Source organism: Mobula hypostoma, chromosome 7 (assembly GCF_963921235.1).
Source record: "Mobula hypostoma chromosome 7, sMobHyp1.1, whole genome shotgun sequence".
NCBI classification, from domain to species: domain Eukaryota; kingdom Metazoa; phylum Chordata; class Chondrichthyes; order Myliobatiformes; family Myliobatidae; genus Mobula; species Mobula hypostoma.
Window position 1 is genome coordinate 158,426,417 of NC_086103.1, and position 23,429 is coordinate 158,449,845.

The following is a 23,429-nucleotide window of genomic DNA, read 5'->3' on the forward strand; positions in this document are numbered from 1 at the left end:
TAATTACTGTGACTATATGCACATCAGAGGCAGGCTGTCCTGCAATGAATGATATACTTCTTAGCACTTCAAATTGCAATCACCATCTACAAAGCATACTTTACAAGAACAAGAGTGAAAAACAGGAAAGAGTTAAAACAGCAAGTCATTGACTAGCTTATTGACTAATTAGGCAACAGCTGCCAATAAAAGGAAGGAGAGCTCAAGTGGAGCAGCTATTGCAGGAATGACCCAATGTAAACGGTGGGACTTTTAAGGCTTTGGCTAGAGAGACTTTAGAGAAGACCAGGTAAAGAGCTTAACATTTCCTTTTTAAATGACTAGTGGACTAATTGCTGGAAGATTAGAAAAACTTTAAAGAGCAACAAAGAGCCATTAAGCAAGAAATAAAGATAAATTATCAAAGTAAACTAGCAGAATATAAAAACACAATCTTTTTATAATTATATAAAACTGAAAAAGGTGGCCAAAATGAATGTAGGTCCCTTGGAAGAGGGGAAGGGGGAATCAATATTGGGTAATGCAGAAAAGGCAGTGGCTTTGAATGACTAATTTGTATTGGTCTTCACAGTGGAGGGCATATCTAACATGCTAGAGATGATTATGGACACAATGGGAGGCAAGGAACTTGATACAATTCTTTCACTAAAGAGATGGTACTGAGAACACTACTGGGCCTAAAGGTATACAAGTCCCCTATTTCTGATGGTATGCATCCCAGCAAACAGAAATGAAAAATGCTAGGAGTGTTCATGATAATTTACCAAAATCTTCTGGTTTCTGGGCAGATTCCTATGAATTGGAAGACAACAAACATGCCACTCTTTTCCTTTCCTTTAAAAAAAGGACATAGGGAAAAGGCCTGTAACTATTGGCCAGTTAAACTAATGTCTACAGTCAGGAAAATCCTTGAAGCTATCATTAAGAAAAATAGTTAATCATCTGGATAGAAATACTTCCATGCAATGGACACAGCATAGATTCAGGAAGGGCAGATCCTGTTTGACAAATTTACCGGGGCTCTTTGAAAAATATAATGAGTGCAGGTAGATAGAGGGCAGATGGATGTTGTATATTTGGATTTCTAAAAGGTGTTTGATAAGGTGCTGTAGAAAAGACTTGACCATAAGATTTATTAATCAAATTATTTTTTTTATAACAGTAAACTAAATACAAAATGTCCTACATGTGACATGTCTCATGATAAAGAAAATAGATTCATTTTCCTTTAGATCATGAGCTTTTAAAAATTGTTGGATTTTTACATCGATTGAACAGCTGTTAGAGAAATAAAAAGAACATAATGCTGGAAACAATCTGCAGAGAGGGCAGTGTCAATGGAAAGGGGAGGAACAATGTTTGAGGCCTAGGACTCTTCAACAGAGCAGTGAAAGAAAGAAACAAGTTAGATTAGATAGCAGAGAAAGGCATAGGTGAAACAAAAGAAATATCTCTAAAAGAGTGAGACTAGAAGGTCTAATGTGACAGTTAAAATCAGATTTCCTTCATCTGTATAATGAGCTGCTAGTGAGAAGGGTGCAGTGCAGGACTTGCCAGCAGGACAGACAATGTAGGAAGGAGGAAAAACTAAGCTAAATTGATGACAAGAAAAATAGACCGAACATTATACGTCATGGCAACAATGCAGGGGACTACCGACAAAGGTCTGTGGTATGTTGAATAAAGTAGTAGTCAAAAGGAATCTCAGGATCTCTCCTGTAGGCTGAACACTCCAGAAAATGATCATCCAATCTGCATTTATTTTTTGATGTACAGGTGGCTGCAATGTGGAGACTGAATGCAGTACAAATAGACTGGAAGAAGAGAAAATAAATTGTTGGTTCACCTAGAAGGACTATTTGGATGTTGGGAAGAGGTGAAAATACAGGTGTTGCACCTCCTGTAGTTGCATGAGAAGGAGCAGTAAGACAAATAGCAGAACAGACCTTTGAGGGATCTCGAAGGGAGAAATACCTTAAAATACTGAAATCGGAGGGATGGGGAATGCATGTTTAGGAGCAGAATATAGTTGGAACTGGAGAAAATTGTGGAGGATGATCCATCAAATAAGGAAATGACTAAAGAACTCTATTGTGCTCTGTCCAAGAACAGAAGGGGAGGGAGAGACTAGAGGAGTGGGAAATAAATGAGTTGCAGTCAAGGTCTCTCTCCATTGTCTTAGAAGGGAAGGGTCCCAGACCCAAATACTATACCCCTTGCCCATCCTCTGGGTTTCTCCTCTCCCCCCCCCCCACCTTTTCCTTCTCCCTGGGCCTCCTGTCCCATGATCCTCTCATATCCCCTTTGCCAATCACCTGTCCAGCTCTTGGTTCCATCCCTCCTGCTCCTGTCTTCTCCTATCATTTTGGATCTCCCCCTCCCCCTCTCAAATCTCTTGCTAACTCTTCCTTTAGTTAGTCCTGACGAAGGGTCTCGGCCTGAAACGTCGACTGTACCTCTTCCTAGAGATGCTGCCTGGCCTGCTGCATTCACCAGCAACTTTGATGTGTGTTGCCTAAATATCAACTGTTTCTCTTTCCCTAGATGCTTCCTGCCAGCTGGAAGTTTCCAAAATTAGAGACACGAGAAACTGCAAGTGTTGGAATCTGGAGCAAAACAAAAGCTGCTTGAAGGGCTCAGATTTCAAGCAACATCCATAGACAAAGGGATGGGCAATGCTCCACGTCAAAACCCTGCACCAGCACTAAAAATGTAGAGGAAAGATAGCCAGTGTATAGACATGGTGGGGGGGAGGGGTGAAATGAGACAGAGGCTAGTAGGTGATATCTAGATTAAAATGAAGGAAGTAGGGTGAATGATGAGCAAACTGAACCAGGTGAAGGGGAGAGGATAAATAGGAATGTTGAGACAAGCTAGCAAACGAAAGGGGACAAGTGACAGGAAAATAAAACAGATTAAACAGGATAGATTGGTAGGTGATGGGTGGAATCAGATAAAAGAGCAAAGATGTGCAAATGGAACCAGGACGTTTCCACAATGTTCTGTTTTTCTTTGATTTCCAACATTTGCAGACTTTTGGTTTTAGTTAGCTATCGTAATGATACTCCTCAATGCCAGCCTGCAGATTATCAGATTTATCATGTTTAGTTTGGCAAATAGAACTGATGATTTTTTTTCATTATTGGTCTCTGAGAACCATAAACTCCTTCCACTTTTCATATTCCTAAAGCTTTGGCATAAAGACATATATTAATCACTCTGTCTCCTATGTAATAGCATAGTACCACAGGACAAATTTCAATGAGCACAAAGTAGACTAAGGCTACGTCTACACTAGACCGGATAATTTTGAAAACGCTGGTTTCGTGTAAAAAAAAGAAAGAAAGAAAAGAAGATAGGTGTCCACACCAGGTGTTTTTGAAAATACCTCTGTCCACATTAAAACGGATATTTGAGCGAATCTCCTCCTACTGAGCATATGCAGGACACACAGAAAAGAAGCGAAGAGGAAATGGTATACTTGGTGCGCGTTTGTCCAGTTACAGACTAGAAAAACTTAAAAGGAAATTGCTATATGAAAGACTTGGTGTGCGTTTGTCCAGAAACATTTCCTATAGCCATAGTCTCTTCACCGATGAAAGGGACGACAGCTACAACTAAATGCAATAAGGCTTGTTACTGGGCAAAAGTGAAATTTGCTGTTACCTCATTTGTTTGCCCTTACTTTTGCCATGTCTTTGTATTATTTTGCTGTATTTAACATGTGCAATAAAATGAGTTACTGGGCAAAAGTGACGATTGCATCTATTGAATGTTTGCACAAGCAATACATTAATAAAGCACCTTGTTAAATGTATAAAACATGTCTGCATCAGTGTTACACACATCAAAGTTGCTGGTGAATGCAGCAGGCGTCAGGACGAAGGGTCTCGGCCTGAAACGTCGACTGTACCTCTTCCTAGAGATGCTGCCTGGCCTGCTGCGTTCACCAGCAACTTTGATGTGTGTTGCTTGAATTTCCAGCATCTGCAGAATTCCTATTGTTTGCATCAGTGTTATCTTGCATTTCCATACAACGTTACACATCCACTGTCAGATAGTGTTGTGGTGTTGGAGGTTGCATTCAGGAAAACAATGAAATACCGCGCTGCCGCCACCATTTGTTCTGGCACGTCATGACAGCGTTTTTAAAATTAGCCGGCTAGCCCATACACACTACAACGGCCAACCAGTGTTTTCAGATTTAAACACTCTGGAGAGTGTTTCAGAAAAGGGCCATTTTCGGGGGAGGAAATCACTTGTTTCAGTGTGGACGGAGGGTCAAAATGAAGAGAAAAGGCTTTGGTTACAGATTTATCCGGTCTAGTGTGGATGTAGCCTCAGTTTCATAAATAGAAGAGATTCTGCAGATGAGCAACACCCAAAATGCTAAAGAATTCGGCAAGTCAGGCATCATCTATATAAGGGAATGAACAGTCGATGTTTTGGGCCAAGTCCCGTCATCAGGACTGGAAAGAAGCCAGAATAAAGTGGGGGGGGGGGTGAGGAAGAGTACAAGGTGAGCAGTGAGGGAGAAGGTGGGTGGTGGTGAAGGATAATTAAGCTGGGAGGGGGCAGGCAGAAGAGGTAAAGGGCTGAAGAAAGACAGTGGGCCATGGGAACCAGGGGGAAGTGATGGACAGGTGAGAAGAGAAAGGGTAACCAGAATGGGAAATGGAAAAAGAAAGGGTGGATAAATTACCAAAAGTTGGAGAAATTGACGTTCAAACCGTTAGGTTGGAGGCTACCCATATGGAATTTAAGGTGCTCTCCAACAAACTGAGTTTGGTCCCATCATCAATAAACTGTTTCATTATGCCACAATCATTTAATGTGCTCTAGGCAGAAATGCTTTGATAACAAGCACCACAATCTGGGACTGGGTGAGGAGTGGTGCTAGAGAGAAAAATAAAAACAGAGTATGTTTGAAATACACAGCAGGTCAAGCAGCATTTGCAGAGAGGGCAGCAATTAATTTTTCAGACTTCATGAACAGTCAATGATCTAAAACATTAGGTGCTTTTCTTTGTACAGATGCAGCTTAACCCACTGAGAAGATCAATTCATTGAGTTCCTCCAGCAGATTGTTCCATTTTCCAGTATATGTAATGTCTTGTGACCCTAAATTAAGTAATGCTCTGCTAGGAAAGGGCAAAGACTGAATTTCAATCCATGGGTTCAAAGAAGCTTTTGCTAACTACTTAAAACCACTTTTTGTCAGTTGAATTTTCAGTTTATATATAACCATTGTGCTACCTTATTGTTAAATCTAAAATTTAGACTTGCTCACAAATATTCAGCAGTAGCCTCTGCACATCCTACCCATTATAAAAGGCCAACCTACTTACTTAACTTCAACTGGGCACAAAACAGGAGGCCTTAACAAGATTCAGTTTTTCCTCTCTTTGACAATCATTTTAAAGCATTTTAACAACTTCATTGTGTTAGAAAATTGTTCAATTTCAAGCCCTTTATGTATTATTTTGTTCTCTTTTACACTTGTATCCTGGAAATTACATTAACCAATCTTGTCCCAGAATTTGCTAACATAAGTTTTTTTTATTTATCAGTATACAATAAGCTGATGACTTCAATGAATGTATTGCCTGCATAAATTGCCATGTTGCTGGACAATATGGTCTCTTTATATTGTATAGGGAGCATATTATGTATGTTATATATGTCTTATAAAAATACCAGCTTGCCCTCAAATCCCTGACCAGTTTTACAGATTTGCTGAGTGCAAGTACCTGCTCAGCATAATTGTTAATGCAATGTCATTGAAATTCAATGCTCAGTAAAGGACTATTTGAAGTCCTTCCTCATCACTATTATAATATTTTGAATGCTGGAAGTTCAATTCTACCTTCGTTATGTTTTTTTTTACTTACAATCACTATCATTTTATATTGTTTTCCCTCTGTATTTCTCTTTCTATTCTTAATTTAACAATTACACATCCTTCCTCACTGTCTTTCTCAATCCTTAAATCAAATGTTCAAGACAAGAGACTGTTGGGTCCATTGTTTACTACAGTTGCAGTTGCCTAGGTTTGCTCTTCTTGCTTTAATCTTTTCGCATTCTGGCAACTGACAGAAAGAAACTTTTAACGCCTTTTACAATTTTAAGATGTTCCAAAATGCTTTACAACCAGAAGTGCTTATAGAAGTTTAATACCTGAAGTAATCTGCATGCTGTAAGCTTCTTACACACTAAACAATTTTTCTCTTTTAATGAGGTAATTTGAAGGATAAATAATGACCAATATAGTCAAATATATTCAAACTGAAATATTGTTGAACTGAAAGGTACACTGTAAAACTAAAACTCATAGTATGCTCCAGAAAAATCTGGGCACTGTCTATAAAATGCAATGGGTGCAAAAACACAGGATCTGGCAATTCTGAAAACATCAGAAATATAGCAGCCAAAATTTCAAATATTGCTTTCATATTTTGTAGTCTTCCACATTTTTATATCTGACTTGACTACTGTGAAATGCAAACAATATTTTCTCAGGCTAGCAAACAACCATTCCTGATTTGATATGCAGTGAATTGTCTGTCACATGTTTGTGAAAGACATTTGGTGATTTAGCAATGGGCTTTGGCTTCATAAACAGAAACCTGCATATCGCTGACTTCTCAATTTTAGCATTTAACAATGGAGGTGAAACAAACAGCAGGTGGTTCTGTACTATATGGAAAAAAAACAGCACCTAATAATTTGCTCAGAATGGCATGTAGTTACCATCTGGCTTCTTAACCGTACTTACTGAATAATCCAAAGAAGCCATGAAAAAGGTATTTTAAAAATTGAACCTCAAGTTTCATATAAATTCTACAAAGGAGATTTAAGTGAATTTTCCATTACTGTACAAGATCTCAGTACAAATAGTCTCACAACATACTATGGTCATGATATTTAACAATCATTTAGAGAGGTTAGCAAATCTTTGTGATTAATAGAAAGACAGAAGTTTATTTTGGTATGATTAGTCTATGTGCAGGGGCTGACCTAGTGATTTTGACAGATGCTACCACTGGGAGCAGCAATAAAGCAATAGTGGAAGAAAACAAAGTAACCCTAGGATACTGAGAATGGATGAATCAGTTGAAAATGATGCAAAATCTATACTGGAACACATGTAAGTGAAAATATTTTTAAAATGCCACAGAGGTTAAAAAAAAGGAAAGAGTGTAGAAACAGAATGATTAAGAATGTAGCAAAGAGCTGAGTACACATATGAAGGGCATAAGAACAACTACCCTGACCAGATTTGTACGGAATATACACTCAGTGGCCATTTTATTAGGTACATTTCTATACCTCGTGCAAATATCTAATCAGCCAATCATGTGGCAGACCCCAATGCATAAAAGCATGCAGACACAGTCAAGTGGTTCAGTTGTTTAGACCAAACACCAGAATGAGGATGAAGTGTGATCTAAGTGACTTTGACCATGGAATGATTGTAGGTGCTAGATAGGGTGGTTTGAGTACATCAGAACCTGCTGGTTTCCTGGGACTTTCACACACAATACACTCTGGAGTTCACTGAGAATGGTGTGAAAAACAAAAAACATCCAGTGAGTGGCAGCTCTGTAGTTGAAAACACCTTATTAATCAGAGAAGTCAGATGAGAATGGCCAGACTACATCAAGCTGACAGGAAGGAAATAGTAACTCAAATAACTATATGTTACAATTGTTGTGTGCAGAAGAGTGAGTGCCTCTGAATGTACACCATGTCAAACTTTGAAGTAGCTGGGCTACAGCAGCAGAAGCCACAAACATACACTCAGTGTACAGTGGGTGTATATACAGTGGCATGCAAAAGTTTGGGCATCCCGGTCGAAAATTCTGTTACTGTGAATAGCTAAGCGAGTAAAAGATGACCTGATTTCCAAAAGGCATAAAGATAAAGATGATACATTTCTTTAATATTTTAAGCAAGATTACTTTTTTTATTTCCATCTTTTACAATTTCAAAATAACAAAAAAGTAAAAGGGCCGAAAGCAAAAGTTTGGACACCCTGCATAGTCAGTACTTAGTAACACCCCCTTTGGCAAGTATCACTCAATTCTTGTTTGGGGGATTTTCGCCCATTCTTTCTTGCAAAAGGCTTCTAGTTCTGTGAGATTCTTGGGCTGTCTTGCATGCACTGCTCTTGAGGTCTATCCACAGATTTTCGATGATGTTTAAGTCGGGGGACTGTGAGGACCATGGCAAAAACCTTCAGTTTGCGCCTCTTCAGGTAGTCCATAGTGGATTTTGAGGTGTGTTTCGGATCATTAGCCTGTTGTAGAAGCCATCCTCTTTTCATCTTCAACTTTTTTACAGACGGTGTGATGTTTGCTTCCAGAATTTGCTGGTATTTTATTGAATTCATTCTTCCCTCTACCAGTGAAATGTTCCCCGTGCCACTGGCTGCAACACAAGTCCAAAGCATGATCAATCCACCCCCATGCCTAACAGTTGGAGAGGCGTTCTTTTCATGAAATTCTGCACCCCTTTTTCTCCAAATATACCTTTGCTCACTGTGGCCAAAAAGTTCTATTTTAACTTCATCAGTCCATAGGACTTGTTTCCAAAATGCATCAGGCTTGTTTACATGTTCTTATGCCAACTTTTGACGCTGAATTTTATGGTGAGGATGCAGGAAAGGTTTTCTTCTCACGAAGGTCATATTTGTGCAGGTGTCGCTGCACAGTAGAACAGTGCACCACCACTCCAGAGGCTGCTATATCTTCCTGAAGGTCTTTTGCAGTCAAACGGGGGTTTTGATTTGCCTTTCTAGCAATCCTACAAAAAGTTCTCTTGGAAAATTTTCTTGGTCTTCCAGACCTCAACATGACCTCCACCGTTCCTGTTAACTGCCATTTCTTAATTACATTACAAACTGAGGAAACAACTATCTAAAAAATGCTTTGCTATCTTCTTATAGCCTTCTCCTGCTTTGTGGGCATCATTTATTTTAATTTTCAGAGTGCTAGGCAGCTGCTTAGAGGAGCCCATGGCTGTTGATTGTTGGGACAAGGTTTGAGGAGTCAGGGTATTTATAAAGCTTTGAAATTTGCATCACCTGGCCTTTCCTAACCATGACTGTGAACAAGCCATAGCCCTAACAAGCTAATTAAGGTCTGAGACCTTGGTAAAAATTATCTGAGAGCTCAAATCTCTTGAGGTGCCCAAACTTTTACATGGTGCTCCTTTCCTTTTTCTCACTCTAAAATTGTACAAAGCAAAAACAATACACTAATCTTCCTTAACATGTTGAAAAGAATGTTTCATCTTTATGACTTTTGGAGATCAGTTCATCTTCCACTCACTTAACTATTCACAGTAACAGAAATTTTGACCAGGGGTGCCCAAACTTTTGCATGCCACTGTAATATGAGAAAATAATAAACGGAAATACAATACTTTGTTAAGACAGAAGCTGGAATGGAGTGTCTTGAACAAATAGTGATAGAACAGCTGGAAGTATAGCAGTTAGGTAGTGACATATTACATAGTATTAAGCATGATAACATGTCCAGTAAGATAATTTGCTTGATGTCAATACCCCTTTAAAAATCCATTTGGTCATGTTGAAAAATCTGTGAAAATGTAACAAAACATTCTTTAATGTAACTAGGAACATGCCCTGCACATTAATTTTTAGTGACCTATTTAGATAACCTGTAGCAAGTGCTTGTCGTCGTTAGGTTGCATCTGGAATTTCCGGTTGGTGGACGGTTTCTCTCCACGTCGCTCTGTCCCGACACTTGTCCACAACATCCCTAGTCTTGTCCAGCTTGGTCCAATCCTTGATGTTATCCAGCCATGTTGTTCTTTGCCTTCCTCTTCCTTTCTTTCCCTCCACCTTTCCATATAGCAAGTCCAACAAGATGTTATCTCTCCACATAACGTGGCCACAATAAGCAACTTTTAACTTCATGATCTTCTCCAGCAGTATCTGTGATCTATCAACTTCGGACAAAACCCTCTCATTTGGAAATTTCTCTACCCAGCTGATCTTCAACATTCATCGATAGCACCACATTTCAAAAGCATTAATTTGTTTCATGTCATCCTTCTTCAGGGTCCATGTTTCTGATCCATACCTCAGCACTGACCATACATAACACTCGAGGAAGTGGATTCTACTTTGGTTGTCTACCTTCCGATAGCATAGTAGATCTTTTAGCTTCATGAACTGGGTCTTAGCCATACCTATTCTCCTTCTGATCTCAACTTCACATCTCCCATCATCTATCAGACAACTGCCAAGATATTCAAACTTTCACACCTGTTCAATGTCTTGTCCATTCACTTGTAACGATACCATCATGAATGAGTCTTTAGTGTTTGTTTTGCTTACCACCATCAATTTTGTTTTCTTAGGGTTGGTTTTTAGTCCGTAGTCAAGGCTTTTCTCATTCACTTTATTCAGCATAATTTGCAGCTCGCATTTGCTGTCAGCTAGCCATGCGGTGTCATCTGCATACCTGATGTTATCCACCTTCTGGCTTCTGACTGGAATACCTGTCTCCTGATGGTCGCATTCCCAAAAAATCTATTCTCCATAGAGGTTGAACAAATCTGGTGAGCCAACACAGCCTTGCCTTACGCTTCGTTTAATACAAGCCCATGGTGATAGCTCATTTTCTACCCTGACCGCCGCTTTCTGTTTCCAATACAAGTACCTTATTATCTGCACATTCTTCCATCCCAGATCGTACTTGTTCAGAACCTCTATTACTTTCTCATGTCTTTCTTTATCAAAAGCCTTTTCATAGTCAATAAAGCATAAGTAGATGGTCTTTTGTGCCTCAATGCATCTCTCCATGTTTCTCATCATAAATATTCCTTCCCTTGTTCCTAAGCCTTTACAAAAACCAAACTGTGTTTCTCCAATCTCATCGCTGATTGTACCTTTCATTCTGCCGAACTCTATTTTCAACAGTAGCTTGACGCAGTGAGACATTATGCTTATTGTCCTGTTTGTTACATTTTATCATCCTAGCAAGTGTTACAATAGATGTATTTTCTTGTCATGTCAATAATTAGTAAGATCATTCAGATGTAATGACATGTCAACAATTACAATCGTAGCATAGCTTGCTCCTCATACCAATAATTTTTTGTCATGAGTAGCACCACGCATTTTTAAAATTCATTTCTACGATGCAGATATCACCGATGAGGCTTTGATTTATTGCCCATCTCTAGCTCTTAACTGAGTCACTTGCTAAATTCTGCACACCATTTAAGATTTTGGCACATTGCCATAAAACTGAAATCAAAAGCTAGTCAAGAATGGACTAAAGGTTTCTTTGTAAGATATTCAAATTGCAGTCCAACAACTTCATGGATAGTTTTAAACTTTCAGATTGAATTTAAATTCTTCAGTAGAACACATACAATTCATTGGTTTCATGGTTCATCACCCAGTAAGATCAAAGAAAAATGATTAAATGCACACAAAACTGACTATCTGGGGCCTTCTCACAAACTTCTGGAAAATACAATTTGATCTAACCCTCTTCGATCCACCTCTGTTACGATACATTTTGCTGCTTCATTTATTCCTGCTACAATGAGCAGTTTCACTTTTACATATTACAAAAACAAAAATTATTCACTCTTGAGCCAAAAAATGTGTTAAATTGGTTAAAAGACATTTTTGATATAAATGATAGAATGACAGAAAATAACTCAAATGTTCTTAAAAAATGCATGTACAGTTCTTTAAACATTTAGTAAAATTGAAAAGAATTTGTGCTGCAAACACGAGGAATTCTGCAGATGCTGGAATTTGTGTTGACTTATTTTGTAGTGTATGGCTGTTAAGTAGGGAAACATTAACCTGCCTTGAAACAGAAAGATACTGTTCTATATGCTTCAACAAGCACATCTACAACAGCTATTTTTTGGGGGCTAGGCTTCATCAAATTATAAAAAAAACTAACAAAAAGCTAAATGAAAATTATCCCCAAGCAACTTTAAAAAAAACTCTTGATATAGGTCATCTTAGTCTTGAGAAAGTTTATGTCAGTTAACGTCAAAACTACTCAGTGTGTTTCCCCCACCCCCTTTCCTGTTACTCAAGCCAAAATATTTTCTTAAATTAGAAAGTCAAGTAGTATCAGTTATGGACCGAAGTATGTGGTGGGTCTGAGACTGTAAATTTAGTTTACATTACTAGCCATTCAAGAAGTAGTAGTCTGTAATAATTTAGACTCTGCTGCAGTGAAACTTGGCTGTTTACCTCTTAGAAAATAATCTGCAGTGCTGGAGTAAGTAATGAATACAAGCAAACTGCATTTTATGAATATATGCTAAACTCCAATTTCCATCATGAGACTCGTAGTTGGATTTTCCCTGAAGTACTCTGCCTTATGTATTTACCTATTCATTCACTCATTCAATTCTTTTTGAAGAATCTCAGAGATGCTGCCAAGTCCAGCATTGCTGTCCCTCCATGCTTCAGAAGGTGGTGTAGAAGTAATTTCTTGAATCTCTGAAGTCTCTCAAGTGAAAGTATACCCAGAGTGGGATTGGACAAGGTATTCCATGATTTAAAAAAACTGTTGATGAAGGAAACGTGAAATATTTCCAAGTTAGGATGGCATGCAACTTGCAGGACAATATGATGTACCCATGATCCCAAATCCAATGCTTTCTTGGTTATAAAGGTGCCACTGGAGTAACCACCTCCTGTGTGAGGTTTGACTGCAATCATTGTTTCCCTCATGATAGCCACTGGTCTTCAGTTTTACCAGAGCTTCTTGGTGACACTTGTGTTAAATAACATGGACTCAGAACAAACTTGAGTACTGACCTGACATCAAGGGCAGTTACTCTACCTCTCACGTGAAATTCAGTTCTTTGACCCAATCGTGGGCATCCCAGTGCTGCTCCTAGTATGCCCTTCTGAACTCCTCAATGAACAAGGCCTGATATTCTACTGTTGTTAACAAGTAGGGTAAGATACATGGCAACATTTGAGGTTGCATTTCTGCTGCTTCTAATAACGGTCCATTGAGATTCATGAGCTCAGTTCAAGTTCTCAAATCTGTTCCAAGTTCAAACTCTAGTGCCATATGGAACTTTATTCCAACAAAGACTTTTGTGGTGGTTATTTCTACTAATGTTATGATGGTTAGATGTATCCGTCATGGTAAGGGTGAAATCAAGTAGGTTTATTCTTTAAGTTGGTTCATTCATCATCATTCTAGAGGCTATGCCCTTCAGGTCTTGACCACCTCAGTCATAGTTGGCATTACCAATGACTGATTTCTCCCACTCAGATTAAATATTGTGCCCCGCCACTTTTTCCAACTATATTCCAAATTGAGACAACACCATTTTATAAACTAAGAGAAAGGTATGAAGGGACTTTTCCTAAACAATCTCTCCCCATAACCAAAGTCCTCCAATCTAACTTATAATTCCCTTCAATAATACTAGCTTTTGATTCCAGATTTATGAATTATTTGAATTTAAACTCTCCAGCTGCCTTAGTGTAATTCAAACGTATGTATCTGGATGAACTCTGTAGACTTGTGGTCCATAGGCCTACATTGTCTTATTTTGTAAATGTAGCATGTCTAAGATCTGACATAAGATAAATCTACTGCATTGAATATAATGTGATCTGACTGGAGCTTTCTTCTGGGTTAGTCTATCTTTTTTCTTTCCTCTCCATTTGCAACATTGTGGTAACACTGTTTTAAAGCAACCTAACAACTAATCTTTTGCACTAACCACGGGCATTTCCTCTTGCTAGAGACAGTTTGTCACATCTGAGGTATACAAGGCCTTAGATGTATCCTAAGGAAAAAAAGTGCACAATTTTGAAAGGAAGTACTGTACTTACTCAGTTACCAATAAAGTGAGGCCCAATCACTCACACTTCAAGCACAGCTCTCAGCCAGTGACCTATTAATACAGGATAAAAGACAAAGTGAAGATATATTTTGATACACAAGTTTAAAAAAAACTCATTTTTGTTTTAAAATAATTTTAAATGCCTTTAACTCAATATATTTCAATGTAACTGGAATTTTCTTGCAAACAGGAAGTATCGTGGATAAAATTATAAAGCTGTTTAAATAATCAATGATTTCTTAAGTATTGTAGATTAATGGCCACTGTTGAAAATTCTGATTCACGCTAGTGAACTCAATATCTTCAAGATAAAACCAGTAACACCATCAGCTCCTACTGAAAAAAAGAAACAGGAAAGGAATGGAAAAACGTAACAGCTAATTGCAATTTGATTTTCAGAAAGGTCTCTTTTTACAACAAGATTAGTGGAACTTTCATGGGATAAATTGGTTTAGAGAAATTCCAGATTCCATTGTCCACAAAACATGAGAGGAAAAATTACATCAAGGTCTAAAAATAATATAACTTTCTGATAGAAAAGTCTGTTAATTCAGTCCTTTAAATTTCAGAAGTTCTGCTTTGAACTATTTTTCAATCTTGTGCTGCTCTCTGAGAGTGAGAAGGAAGAAATCTGACACATAGAGAAAGAGAGAGGTGAGAAGGAGACCAGTAGGGTAATAGCTGCACCAAGGAATGATGGTAGCCAGGAGCCAGGTGGAGGAGGACGAGGACAGTGGAAGGACACATGGTTGTTGTAACAAGTCTTCCACCCATCATCAACCTATCCCCACCAACCCTCCTCCACCCAGCTACCTTCCCCCTCACCTGGTCTTCCCTATCACCTGCTAGGTTGATTTCCTACCTCTTCCCCTACCTCTTATCCTGGCTTCTGGGTCCTTTTCTTTTCAATTCCGATGAAGGTTCTCAGCACAAAATTAGTCCCCTCCATAAATATCCTGGTTTTGCATTTTAATACACAGTAAATTTGGATGGCTTCGACACTTACTATTTCATACCATATAGTTCTATTATTTATATTCCATTGCCTAAAATATTTGATTGTAATTATGTTTCTTTACACTAATATTAATCATGCAATAGGGTTTTGATTCTCCAGTTATTAAATTAAACTGACCTACATATGCAGATTTTAAATAATTACAGACTAAAAATGAATGTTGCAAAATTAGCAGGCAAAAACATTGCAATTTTATGGAATCCCTCACTGTTATTTAGCCATAGGTGCTCAGCATTCAGTCAAAAATACTGCCATTCATATTCAGATTGAATCAAATAAACTTTAGCTCAACAGAAAGTAATCTCATCTCCAAGATTTATCTTTAGACTGCAAACACATCTTCACGTTAAATGCAACACCACAGTTATAAATATAAATATAATTTAATCTGTTTTTGCCAAACATAGTTTGCCATATACACTAACACCACAGCAACAAATGCAGGCCAAAGGATGTGAAGAATAGCTAATCCACTGATCTTTACCCATTATCTCTACCATTTTAAAAAATTATACAAGGAGTATGATGGATGGGCCAAGTCCAAAATACTGACACAATTCCACCATGGCGCTGAATTCAAATCTGCCCTCCCCAATACCTTTTATTACCGGCATACAGTACTAATCTACAACATATACAATCACATCACTCCTGCCCTCACTGGCTTCTCCTCTATTTCCTGCACATCTAACCTCACCCCATCCTCCCATCGTCATAACAGGGATAGGATTCTCCTTGTCTTTACCTACAATCACCACCCCCCAATACTCCATATTCATACACATCATTCTCCATAACTTCCATCTCAAATGGGATACTACCACCAGGCACATTATTTCCTTCCCCCTTTTCCTCTTTCTGTAGGAATCACTCTCTGTGATCCCCTTGTCCATTTGTCCCTCTCCATTGGTCTCTCTCCTGGCACTTATTCCTGTAAGCATGATAAGTGCTACACCTGCCCCTACACCACCTCCCTCACCACCATTCAAGACCAAAAACAGTCCTTTTCAGGTTAGACAACAATTCAACTGCAAGTCAGTCAGTGTCATCTATTGTATCCAGTGCTCCTGGTGTGGCCTCCTCTACATTAGTGAGATCCGATACAGATTGAGGCAGTTGCTCTGTCAAGCACCTTCACTCTGTCTGCCACAAAAGGTAGAATGTCCTGGTGGCTACCTATTTACATTCAATTTCCCAGTCCCATATACTGCCCATGCCCTCCTCTACTGCATGATGAGGCCAAACTCCGGCTGGAGGAGCAACACCTCATATTCCATCCGGGTAGCCTCCAAACTAAGAGCAAAAACATTGATTTTTCTAACTTGTGGTGTTTTCACACAACCTCACTCTTCTCACTTTTTCCATTCCCATTTTGGTTACCCTCTCACCCCTTTTCTTACCCTCACCTGCCAAACACTTCCCCCAGTTCCCCTCCCCTCCTCTTTTTTCCATGGTTCATTGTCATCTATTAGATTCCTTCTTCTTTAGTCCTTTACTTTAGCCCACCTATCCTCTTCCAGCTTAATTCAGCCCCTCTCCCTCACCTACCCTCACCTAGTTTCACCTATCACTACCAGTTTGTACTCCTTCCCCTCCCCCACCCCCTTACTCTGAATTCTACCCCCTTTGTTTCCGGCCCTGTTGAAGGGTTTCAGCTTGGAAGATTGACTGTTTATCCTCTTTCACAGATCCTGCCTGCCTTGCTGAGCTCCCCCAGCCTTATGTACATGCTGCATAACATATAACAGATGCATCTTTTCAAATTTACTAAAACATCCCCTCCAGTGCCTAACAATCTATTATACATATTTAAAAGGACATCAATATCACATGAATATCACAGATACACCAAATCCACACCCTGTGCCCCCAGACGCATGACATCAAGTTCTCATCTCCTTTTCTGCTTTGCATGGTCATTGTTTTAGAAATCAGTAGAGATACTGCATTTCTTCAGGGAAGCTTTGAGTACATGACCTTTTTCCCCCTTTGAGCACAAGCAAATATTAAACTAACACTATAACACATCCTTCAAGGTGCAAATTAGGCAGTGAATTTTAAGTCCTTGCATTCGAGCATTTGCCATCAGTACCCAAAAATAACAAAAATAATCGAGATTTAATTTCAATTGCAAGTACAACATGTATAATACCAGTTATTAAATATGAACTCAAGGGGAATATGAGAAGAGATATGATAGAGATATACAAAATTACGTGGGGTATAGATAGGGTAATTGCAAGCAGACTTTTTCCACTGAGGTTGGGTGGGACTACAACCAGAGGTCCTGGCTTAAGGGTGAAAAAGAGAAGTTTAAGGGACACATGAGGGGAAACTTCTTCACTTTGAGGGTCATCAGAATGTGGAATGAGCTGCCAACACAAGTGGTTCATGATTTCAGAGCTTGATTTCAATATTTAAGAGAAATTTACTTAGGTACATGGGTAATAGAGATATAGAAAGCTATAGTCCATGTGCAAGTCATTAGGAGTAGGCTGGTTAAATGGTTTTGGCACAGATTAGATAGGCCAATGGGCCTATTTTTGTGTTGTACTTCTCTACGACTATAGAACATAGAATAGTACAGCACATTACAGGCCCTTCGGCTCACAATGTTGTGCCGACCCTCAAACCCTACCTCCCATATAACCATCCGCCTTAAGTTCCTCCATATACCTGTCTAGTAGTCTCTTAAACTTCACTAGTGTATCTGCCTCCACCACTGACTCAGGCAGTGCATTCCACGCACCAACCACTCTCTGAGTAAAAAACTTTCCTCTAATATCCCCCTTGAACTTCCCACCCCTTACCTTAAAGCCATGTCCTCTTGTATTGAGCAGTGGTGCCCTGGGGAAGAGGCGCTGGCTATCCACTCTATCTATTCCTCTTATTATTTTTGCATCAGTCTTCACTGAAGAAGACATCAGCAGTATACCGGACACTCAAGGGTGGCAGGGAAGAGAAGTGTGCGCAGTCACAATTACGACAGAGAAAGTACTCAGGAAGCTGAATAGTCTAAAGGTAGATAAATCTCCTGGACCAGATGGAATGCACCCACGTGTTCTGAAGGAAGTAGCTGTGGAGATTGCGGAGGCATTAGCAATGATCTTTCAAAAGTCGATAGATCCTGGCATGGTTCCGGAGGACTGGAAGATTGCAAATGTCACTCCGCTATTTAAGAAGGGGGCAAGGAAGCAAAAAGGAAATTATAGACCTGTTAGCTTGACATCGGTGGTTGGGAAGTTGTTGGAGTCGATGGTCAAGGATGAGGTTACAGAGTACCTGGAGGCATATGACAAGATAGGCAGAACTCAGCATGGAAAATCCTGCCTGACAAACCTATTACAATTTTTTGAGGAAATTACCAGTAGGCTAGACAAGGGAGATGCAGTGGATGTTGTATATTTGGATTTTCAGAAGGCCTTTGACAAGGTGCCACACATGAGGCTACTTAACAAGATAAGAGCCCATGGAATTACGGGAAAGTTACATATGTGGATAGAGCGTTGGCTGATTGGCAGGAAACAGAGAGTGGGAATAAAGGGATCCTATTCTGGTTGGCTGCCGGTTACCAGTGGTGTTCCACAGGGGTCCGTGCTGGGGCTGCTTCTTTTTACATTGTACATCAACGATTTGGATGGAATAGATGGCTTTGTGGCTAAGTTTGCTGACGATACGAAGATAGGTGGAGGGGCCGGTAGTGCTGAGGAAACGGAGAGTCTACAGAGAGACTTGGATAGATTGGAAGAATGGGCAGAGAAGTGGCAAATGAAGTACAATGTTGGAAAGTGTATGGTTATGCACTTTGGCAGAAAAAATAAACAGGCAGACTATTATTTAAATGGGGAAAGAATTCAAAGTTCTGAGATGCAACAGGACTTGGGGAGTCCTCGTACAGAATACCCTTCAAGTTAACCTCCAGGCTGAGTCAGTAGTGAAGAAGGCAAATGCAATGTTGGCATTCATTTCTAGAGGAATAGAGTATAGAAGCAGGGATGTGATGTTGAGGCTCTATAAGGCGCTGGTGAGACCTCACTTGCAGTACTGTGGGCGTTTTGGTCTCCTTATTTAAGAAAGGATGTGCTGACGTTGGAGAGGGTACAGAGAAGATTCACTAGAATGATTCCGGGAATGGGAGGGTTAACATATGAGGAACATTTGTCCACTCTTGGACTGTATTCCTTGGAGTTTAGAAGAATGAGGGGAGACCTCATAGAAACATTTCAAATGTTGAAAGGCATGGACAGAGTGGATGTGGCAAAGTTGTTTCCCATGATGGGGGAGTCTAGTACGAGAGGGCATGACTTAAGGATTGAAGGGCGCCCATTCAGAACAGAAATGCGGAGAAATTTTTTACTCGGAGGGTGGTGAATCTATGGAATTTGTTGCTACGGGCAGCAGTGGAGGCCAAGTCATTGGGTGTACTTAAGGCAGAGATTGAAGCATCCTGGTAAATCTCCTCTGTACCCTTTCCAATGCTTCCACATCCTTCCTATAATGAGGCGACCAGAACTGGACACACTACTCCAAGTGTGGCCTAACCAGAGTTTTACAGAGCTGCATCATTACATTGCGACTCTTAAACTCTATCCCTCGACTTATGAAAACTAACACCCCATAAGCTTTCTTAACTACCCTGTCTACCTGTGAGGCAACTTTCAGGGATCTGCGGACATGTAGCCCCAGACCCCTCTGCTCCTCCGCACCACCAAGTATGCTGCCATTTACTTTGTACTCTGCCTTGGAGTTTGTCCTTCCAAAGTGTACTACCTCACACTTCTCCGGGTTGAACTCCATCTGCCACTTCTCAACCTACTTCTGCATCCTATCAATGTCTCTCTGCAATCTTTGACAATCCTCTACACTATCTACAACACCACCAACCTTTGTGTCGTCTGCAAACTTGCCAACCCACCCTTCTACCCCCACATCTGGGTCATTAATAAAAATCACGAAAAGTAGAGGTCCCAGAACAGATCCTTGTGGGATACCACTAGTCACAATCCTCCAATCTGAATGTACTCCCTCCACCACCACCCTCTGCCTTCTGCAGGCAAGCCAATTCTGAATCCACCTGGCCAAACTTCCCTGGATCCCATGCCTTCTGACTTTCTGAATAAGCCTACCGTGTGGAACCTTGTCAAATGCCTTACGAAAATCCATATAGATCACATCCACTGCACTACCCTTATCCATGTGCCTGGTCACCTCCTCAAAGAACTCTATCAGGCTTGTTAGACATGATCTGCCCTTCACAAAGCCATGCTGACTGTCCCTGATCAGACCATGATTCTCTAAATGCCCATAGATTCTATCTCTAAGAATCTTTTACAACAGCTTTCCCACCACAGACGTAAGGCTCACTGGTCTATAATTACCCGGACTATCCCTACTACCTTTTTTGAACAAGGGGACAACATTCGCCTCCCTCCAATCCTCTGGTACCATTCCTGTGGACAACGAGGACATAAAGATCCTAGCCAGAGGCTCAGCAATCTTTTCCCTCGCCTCATGGAGCAGCCTGGGGAATATTTCGTCAGGCACCAGGGACTTATCCATCCTAATGTATTTTAACAACTCCAACACTTCCTCTCCCTTAATATCAATATGCTCCAGAACATCAACCTCACTCGTATTGTCCTCACCATCATCAAGTTCCCTCTCATTGGTGAATACCGAAGAGAAGTATTCATTGAGGACCTCGCTCACTTCCACAGCCTCCAGGCACATCTTCCCACCTTTATCTCTAATCGGTCCTACCTTTACTCCTATCATCCTTTTGTTCTTCACATAATTGAAGAATGCCTTGGGGTTTTCCGTTACCCTATTTGCCATGGCCTTCTCATGCCCCCTTCTTGCTCTTCTCAGCCCCTTCTTAAGCTCCTTTCTTGCTTCCCTATATTCCTCAATAGACCCATCTGATCCTTGCTTCCTAAACCTCATGTATGCTGCCTTCTTCCACCTGACTAGATTTTCCACCTCACTTGTCACCCATGGTTCCTTCACCCTACCATTCTTTATCTTCCTCACCGGGACAAATTTATCCCCGACATCCTGCAAGAGATCTCTAAACATCGACCACATGTCCATAGTACATTTCCCTGCAAAAACATCATCCCAATTCACACCCGCAAGTTCTAGCCTTATAGCCTCATAATTTGCCCTTCCCCAGTTAAAAATTTTCCTGTCCTCTCTGACTCTATCCTTTTCCATGATAATGCTGAAGGCCAGGGAGCGGTGGTCACTGTCCCCCAGATGCTCACCCACTGAGAGATCTGTGACCTGACCCAGTTCATGATCTAGTATGGCATTCCCCCTAGTCGGCCTGTCCACATACTGTGACAGAAATCCGTCCTGGACACACCTAACAAACTCTGCACCTTCTAAACCCTTGGAACTAATCAGGTGCCAATCAATATTAGGGAAGTTAAAGTCACCCATGATAACACTGCTCCCTTCCTGTTCCTGACTTCCACCCATACTGACTCAAAAGAGGATCCTGCTACATTACCCACCCTTTCTGTAGCTGTAATAGTATCCCTGACCAGTAATGCCACCCCTCCTCCCCTTTTTCCCCCTCTCTATCCCTTTTTAAGCACTGAAATCCAGGAATATTGAGAATCCATTCCTGCCCTGGTGCCAGCCAAGTCTCTGCAATCGCCACTACATCATAATTCCATGTATGTATCTAAGCTCTCAGTTCATCACCTTTGTTCCTGATGCTTCTTGCATTGAGGTACACACACTTCAGCCCTTCTGCTTTACTACCTTTACACCGTTTATTCTACTTCTCTTTCCTCAAAGCCTCTCTATATGTTAGATCTGGCTTTACTCCATGCACTTCTTCCACTGCTCTATCGCTCCGGGTCCCATCCCCCTTGCAAATTAGTTTAAACCCTCCCGAACCATCCTAGCAAACCTACCTACAAGGATATTGCCCCCCGCCTCGGGTTCCGGTGCAATCCATCCAATGACTAAGGATATTTCTATTCATGTAAAATTATAGATGGTGATAGGAATTTCTGAGATCTTTGAATCTGAGACATGCATTTACTTAAATATTTTAGGGTTAATATTAAGTAATGCTCTCTATGGAAGAAAAATCAGAAAGTGTTCTTTTCTACTTCCATTTTGTTTCATTTGTAAGCATATCTTTATGGACCAATACAGTATAGATCACACGCTCCCTTTTTCTGAGTACTTGTTCAGATTATTCCACAACATTTAAATTTCAGCACTTTTAATTTTAATGTCATAACTCTTGTAAAGTGCAGTTAATGGGATCTATTATATTCTTTCACCGCGCCCCCCCCCCCAAACACTAAATCATATTGGCTTTCACATGTGCTGATAAACCCACTGGCAACCTACCAGCCATTTTCCATTATCAGTTTTAACAGTGACTGTTGCAGACCATTAATTCCAAAGGAAAAATACAAGCAAGCCAATTTTATCTTCAGCAGATGTAAATGGAAAAACACAACACACTATAAGAATTACTGGATAGCAATCAGGGAGCGTAAGCATGGCTGATTTCTTCTCTCCCTCGTCAACGATAGCAAAGCCAACTGTTTCATCAGTTGAGTCCAGTAACACAGCAAAGAACAGGAAACTAATCCAGCAAGTGCCTTGTCATTATAAACTGATAATGCTTTCACTCAAAAGGAATTCCCTCACATTGGTTTGTTGCCTTCTTCATTGAGAATTACAGAGATCTATTTACCAAATGTAAGTTTATTTTTAATAAGCATTGTTCAAGCTAGTTGTGCAACCCCCCACCTTTTTCCCCCACTACCCATTTTACTCTATTCAAGGCTAATTGCTAAATTGGCATGTTCTTTAACATTGCTCAAAATGTCACCTGTTGTAGAAGTCTATTAAGCTAGCATTTGCAGTACTATTTGAGAGCTTGAATCCTTTTTTTTGAGAAAGATGGTTTCAGTCACTTCACAGCTGTATCTAAATACCCACTATTATTTGCGGGCAGTTTTGTGAACAGTAATTGGTATGCTCTGAAATGTCGGTATTTCACATTCATTGCAACAATGCTTTAATATTTGATGCCAGTGTTTGCCCCAAGGAATCCCCCTACAATTGAGAGAGGTTTATTTGTGGACACTATTGATGAAAGAAGCCAAGACACCATAGCATGTTTACTACATTTCAATTGCAGAACTAAGAAATCCTGTTGCAAATAACATGAAATAACAACCTGCCATCTGCCATTAGCAGAACAACTTCTGCCAAATGGGTTCCTACTTTTATCAGGAAAGACCACATATGCAATCATTTAATCAGCAAGTCACAATCTATGCAATATTTGCAACTTTATTACTCATTTCTAAATCAAACTATATTTTAACAAGATGTGGCCACGTCATTATGCATATAACTATGGCAGTCATTTTTTAAAAATTCATAAACAACCTATTTCATTATAAATCAAATTGCACGCAATGGTTCAGTTTTATTATGTTAGTGAGTATATTTAAATGTGCATGATATTTGATCATCTTAATCAGCTACAAATCCA

General features: G+C 40.0%; 1 protein-coding gene across 5 annotated transcripts in view; it reads right to left on the bottom strand.

Moving 5' to 3' along the window:
- Positions 1-23,429, bottom strand: part of LOC134349699 (F-box-like/WD repeat-containing protein TBL1X) — a 396,148-nt gene that overhangs the window by 248,172 nt on the left and 124,547 nt on the right. For all 5 annotated transcript variants that reach the window (XM_063054418.1, XM_063054419.1, XM_063054423.1 and 2 more), the window contains exon 2: positions 13,868-13,929. The gene's annotated coding sequence lies outside the window, so the exon portion shown is untranslated. The remainder of the gene's footprint in view (positions 1-13,867; positions 13,930-23,429) is intronic.